Source organism: Microtus ochrogaster, linkage group LG4 (genome assembly GCF_000317375.1).
Source record: "Microtus ochrogaster isolate Prairie Vole_2 linkage group LG4, MicOch1.0, whole genome shotgun sequence".
Taxonomy (NCBI): domain Eukaryota; kingdom Metazoa; phylum Chordata; class Mammalia; order Rodentia; family Cricetidae; genus Microtus; species Microtus ochrogaster.
In genome coordinates this window covers 36,512,726-36,519,214 of record NC_022030.1, presented here as the reverse complement: position 1 = coordinate 36,519,214, position 6,489 = coordinate 36,512,726, and positions in this window count along the sequence as shown.

The window sequence follows — 6,489 nt, the reverse complement described above, 5'->3', positions numbered from 1 at the left end:
TCCCTCCCTCCCTCCCTCCCTCCCTCTCTCTCTCCCTTCTTCTTCCTACTTTCCTTCCTTTCTCTGCTGTTGGATTGCTAGGAGTTGAACCCGGGGCCTCACATGCTTGGCCATAGTTCTGCACTGAGCCACATCCCTTCCAGAAACCCCCACAACCCAGTGGATTTCAGTTAACAGCCACCCTCAGTGTCACTTTCCATAGACAGCATTCAAGTCGAACCTTCCATGCACACGCTCTCTGAAAGTGCCTAGATGAGAGGCCACACCATTTCCAAGAATAAAAAGGCAGAAAGCAGGGAATTTAATAACACGGGTCTGGAGCCCACCTCCTTGGGTTCGGTTTGCACTTCTGACTCTGCGATCCTGTGCCAACACGTCACAACATAGGTTTTCTTTGTTTTAATCTTGCCTCAGTTCCCTTATTCCTGAAATGGCAATGGCAGAGCTGTCAGGGATAAAGTCCACACATCATAGTGTGTACATCAGACTTACTAGATGGTGCGTACTCAGTAATAGCTAGTTGGAACTTGTTCTGTCAACTATTAAATACCTCATAATGCCTGAGAATTTCTCCTTATCTATCCTCACCAAGTATTTTGAGGTTCTAGGCAGATAATCATCAACTTGTTGAGGCAATAGATATTGTCAAGTACATTTTTAATAGTGCCATTTTCCCCCCTGGGAGTAGCATGACCTCTTTGGTGATCCTCTACAATAGCCCATCTGAGCATCGTCAGCCAAGGCTGTTCTAGGCAACCGGAGGACACATCCATCCCCTGAGTCTGAGGCTCCAATGCCACAGGGACATAGCTAATGATATCATCCTCCAAGAAGACGTTCAAACAAAGCTTGTGTTGGCGAAAGCCGAGAAAGCAACTGGGAACTCCTGACTTCCGGAGGAATGCGTGCTGTAGATGACATTCTGTGAAGCCCCGAATGTCTCAGAACCAGCCGCTCTGACTTTTCTTCCTATGTTCCCACCCCAAAGACATAAGGTTCAACAGTAACACATTGTGGTTTATTGTCAACGTCAGAAGCTCATTCTGCCCGGAAAGTGAATGACCAAAACACATCCTAGAAAGTGATATGATGCCAATACCAGCTGCCTAAGATGTGTTTTCCAGGAAGATATGAAGTGGCCCGACAAAGCCAGACTTTAGAGGAGGAAAAACAGCAGAACGTGAGAAGTTCCAGGAAGGTGTAGTTTTCCTGGCTTTAGCTCACATCTGGTATTGTATGGTCTTATCTCCGTTGGTTACACACTGATAGCAGGTGGGAGACACTTAAGAAGGTGCCTACTGATGGCCTGGCTCCCACGTGATTTGTCATTTGAGCTCCCACTGTGCTGTTTCAGGAGACCATCAGCATTTTTTCCTCCCTTGAAAAGACATTAGCATTTTACTGCTATCAGCACTTATGGCAAGCTTTGTAAAAGCACTTTCTTCTTTTCCCATATTTCTGAGTTTTTTTTCTGTAAATCTAGCTTCTTTTTTAAAATTGATGTCATGATTATTAACATACTGTTGAAGTATGAGCGCCTCTCATCCATCTCTGTGTTGCTCATCTCTGCATTGGGAGAGCTGCATTTTCGGGTTCCCTTGTACTGCAGTTTGTTCTGTAGGAGGCACAGACCAGACACTTGAAGCCAGGAAGGAGGGAGAAGAAAAAGTGTTACCTGGCTGTCTCCGCTTTGGGCAATGCCTTTAACATGGTTTATCTCTTGGGGCCTCCAATTTGGGGAAGTCCACCATGGTTCCCTTCTGCACCAGGCCTTAACATCTATAAAATTAGTTTAATCAAGTTTTTTTTTGTTTCTTTCTTTTTTATTACTTTATAAATAATACCAATCAAAATTTCCACTTCCTCGCCTCCTCCCGCTTCCCTCCTACTCCCTGACACACCCTCCCCTCTCCACTTCTAGTCCTGAGAGAGGGCAAGGTACCCTGCCCTGTGAGAATTCCAAAGCCCTCTCCTTCCATCCCGGCTTAGGAAGTTATGTATGCAAACAGAATAGGATCCCAAAAAGCCAGTACATGCAACAGAGACAAATCTGAGTGCCATAATCATTGGCTTCTTAGTCTGCCCCAATTGTCAGTCGCATTCAAAGGGTCCAGTTTGATCACATGCTCGTTCAGTCACAGTCCAGCTGGATTTGGTGAGCTCCCATTAGCTCAGGCACACTGTCTCAGTGGTGGACCAACCTCTCGCAGTTCCGACTTCCTTGCTCATATTCTCCCTCCTTCCGCTCTTCAACTGGACCTTGGGAACTCAGTCCAGTGCTTCAATGTGAGTCTCTGTCTCTATCTCCATCAGTCGCTGGATGAAGGTTCTATGGTGATATTCAAGATAGTCATCAGTCTGACTACAGGACAAGGCCAGTTCAGGCACCCTATCCTCCAATGCCCAGGGTCCTAGCTGGGGTCATCCCCATTGACTTCTGGGAACCATTCCAGAGCCAAGCCTCTTGCCAACCCCAAAATGGCTCCCTTACTTAAGATATCTCCTTCCCTGCTCTCATATCTGTCCTTCCTCCATCTCAACCATCTCACTCTCCCAAGCTCTTCCCAATCCCCCCTCCTTCTCCCCTCTCTGAAGGGGAAGCCCAGTCAATCACCTTGTTTGTAGGGTGTGATCCCCTTAGGCTAATATTTACTTATAAAATCTTGTGGATGTGCTTCCCGCTTCCTCTTTGTTTTTCCTGTGCTTCGTGGGAACTCTGACTTTGTAAGTCCCCCTTTTCTTACCCTTATTAAAGCTGAATATTTTTTCAGTGTATTTGCTCAATTTTATTTTTTTCCTTTTTTATGTTTTAATTAATTTATTAATTTATTAAAGATTTTCCCTCCTCCCCTCCACCGCCTGCCATTTCCCTCCTCCTTCCCCAATCAAGTCTCCCTCCCTCATCAGCCCAAAGAGCAGTGAGTGTTCCCTGCCCTGTGGGAAGTCCAAGGACCTCCCACCTCCTTCCAGGTCTAGTAAGGTGAGCATCCAAACTGCCTAGGCTCCCACAAAGCCAGTATGTGCAGTAGGATCAAAACCCAGTGCCATTGTTCTTGAGTTCTCAGTAGTCCTCATTGTCCGCTATGTTCAACGAGTCCGGTTTTATCCCATGCTTATTCAGACCCAGTCCATCTGGACTTGGTGAGTTCCCAATAGATCATCCCCATTGTCTCAGTATGTGGGTGTATCCCTCGCGGTCCTGAGTTCCTTGCTCATGCTCTCTCTCCTTCTGCTCCTGATTTGGACCTTGGGATTTTGGTCCGGTGCTCCAATGTGGGTCTCTGTCTCTGTCTCCTTTCATTCCAAGAGATGCTCTATCATACAACAAAAGTATATGCTCAACTATGTTCATAGCAGCATTGTTTGTAATAGCCAAAACCCTGAAACAACCTAGATGCCCTTCAATGGAAAAATGGATGAAGAAAGTATGGAATATATACATATCAGAGTACTACTCCGCAGTAAAAAACAATGACTTCTTGAATTTTGCATGCAAATGGACAGAAATAGAAAACACTATCCTGAGTGAGGTAAGCCAGACCCAAAAAGAGGAACATGGGATGCACTCACTCATAATTGGCTTCTAGCCATTAATAAAGGACATTGAGCCTATAATTCGTGATCCTAGAGAAGCTAAATAAGAGGGTGAACCCAAAGAAAAACATATTGTCATCCTCCTGGATATTAACCTTCATCAGACAATGAAAAAAGACAGAGAGAGATAAAGCTGAATATTTTATAATAAAGCTAGTCTGATTATTTCTATAGATCACCCGCCAACGCCTCTCTCTCCCACTCTCCTCTTCCCCCACCCCATCCCCACCCCCATACTCCCAACTTTTGCCTGGTGATCTTGTCTGCTTCCAATTTCCAGGAGGATCTATATATGTTTTTCTTTGGGTTCACCTTATTACTTAGCTTCTCTAGGATCACGAACTATAGGCTCAATGTCCTTTGTTTATGGCTAGAATCCACTAATGAGTGAGTACATACCATATTCATATTTTTGGGTCTTGTTATCTCACTCAGGATAGTGTTTTCTACTTCCATTCATTTGCATGAAAAATTCAAGATGTCATTGTTTTTTTACCGCTAAATAGAACTCTAATGTGCATATGTGCCACACTTTGATTTTTCATTCTTTCATTGAAGGGCATCTAGGTTGTTTCCAGGTTCTGGCTATCACAAATAATGCTGCTATGAACATAGTTGAACAAATACTTTTGTAGTATGATTGGACATCTCTTGGGTATATTCCCAAGAGTGGTATTGCTGGATCCTGAGGTAGGTTGACTCCCAATTTTCTGAGAAATTGCCACACTAATTTCCAAAGTGGTTTTACAAGTTCCCATTCCCACCAGCCATAGATGAGTGTTCCCCTTATCCCACATCTCCTCCAGCATAAGCTATCATTGGTGTTTTTCATTTTAGCCATTCTGACAGGTATAAGATGGTATCTCAAAGTTGTTTTGATTTGCATTTCCCTGATAGCTAAAGAAGTTGAACATATCCTTAAGTATCTTTTGGCCATATATGGAAAAACAAAAAACCTAGGATAGCCAAAATAATCCTATACAATAAAGGAACTTCCAGGCGCATTACCATCCATGAAACCAAACTTTATTACAGAGCTATAATAATGAAAACAGCTTGGTATTGGCATAAAAAGAGAGATGTTGACCAATGAAATAGAAACCTATGAACACTTGATTTTTGACAAAGAAGCTAAAATTATATAATGGATGAAATAAATCATCTTGAACAAATGGTGCTGGCATAACTGGATGTCAACCTGTAGAAGAATGAAAATAGATCCATATCTATCACCATGCACAAATGGTGATAGATCAAGTCCAAATGGATTAAAGACCTCAGTATAAATCCAACCACACTGAACCTGATAGAAGAGAAAGTGGAAAGTAGTCTGCAACAAATGGGCACAGGAGACCACTTCCTATGTATAACCCCAGTAGCACAGACAATAAGAGCAACAATGGATAAATGAGACCTCCTGAAACAGAAGCTTCTGTAAAGCAAAGGACACCATCATTAAGACAAAAAGGCAACCTACTGAATTGGAGAAGATCTTCACCAACCCCACATCAGACAAAGGTTTGATCTCCAAAATATATAAAGAACTCAAGAAACTGGACATTAAGTTCTAAATAATCCAGTTAAAAAATGGGGTACTGAACTGAACAGAGAATTCTCAGCAGAAGAATTTCAAATGGCCAAAAATGTTTTTTCTTTTTTTATATTAAGCTCTCCCTATTAAAGACATTTAAAGCAGGAACTGAAGCATTGACTCAGAGTTTACTCCTCTTGCAGAGAACCCAGGTTTGGTTCCTAGCACCCAGTGTTGGCTCACCATCACCTGTAGTTCCAAATCCAGGGGATTTGATGCCCACTTGTGTCCTCCATCGGTCCTGCACACATGTGGTGCACATAAACTCACTCAGGCACACATAAAAAGAAAAAAAAGTTAGTAAATAAAACAAGACCTAAAGCAGTATCTGGTTTTACTGGACTTAAATTGACATACATTTACAAAACTCTTATGAGACCCTTCACAGGGAATTACAAAATATTATAGAAAATTCCAGGATCTCTAAAGTAACAGAAATCTGAAGTACTCTGAAACTATTTGTGCATCTTTCCTAATTGTTCAGGTATCCACAATCATGCCATTGATAAGCATAGCCAAGACAAACTTTGGTAACGATCATATTCTCAGTAAGGAGGACTGCATGTTATCTTTACATATGGGCTACTTTTGCAGAATCTGTATGTGGTCTCAGTAGAGTTTAACATAAAATATTACTAATGGTTTTAGTTGACTTAGTCCTTACCATACTTAACAACTTAGTGGAACCTTAACTAATTAAAAGCTCAAGCACCTATATATTTTAGTTACAGTGAAAAATTTATTTCAGACTTAGAATGAATGGCTCTCATGGCTAGATAAAGATTTAATGATGTTTGCATATTTTTAACGGTTTTCTGTTTATATAGCAATTAAGTAGAAAGAATATAGACTTTCTATATACCTCTTTACTATGTCTCTCCATTCCATAGCCTCCCTCTTGTTAAAAGTCATGTGTTAATGTGATATATATTCTTACCATAGATGAACCAATATTGACCCAAGTCCATAGTGTACTTGGGTTCTCTCTTTATGTTGTGTTGTATGTTCTACAGGTTTTGACAAATATATAATGTCATGTATCCATATATCATAAACAATAGTTTCTTGCCCCCCCAAAGTCTCACATACTTCACTTTCTCATTCCAATGAAGCTCTAAAAACACGGATCTGATGTCTGGATAATTTCATTTCCAAAATGTCATACAGCATGAACCATATAATATGTGACCTTCTTATACTGGTGTCTTTCATTTTTTTTTATTGTTTTTTTTTCTTTTTTTTTCTTTTTTTTTATTTTATTGAGAAAAGGAAAAAAAAACAAGTTTCCACCTCCTCCCAGCCTC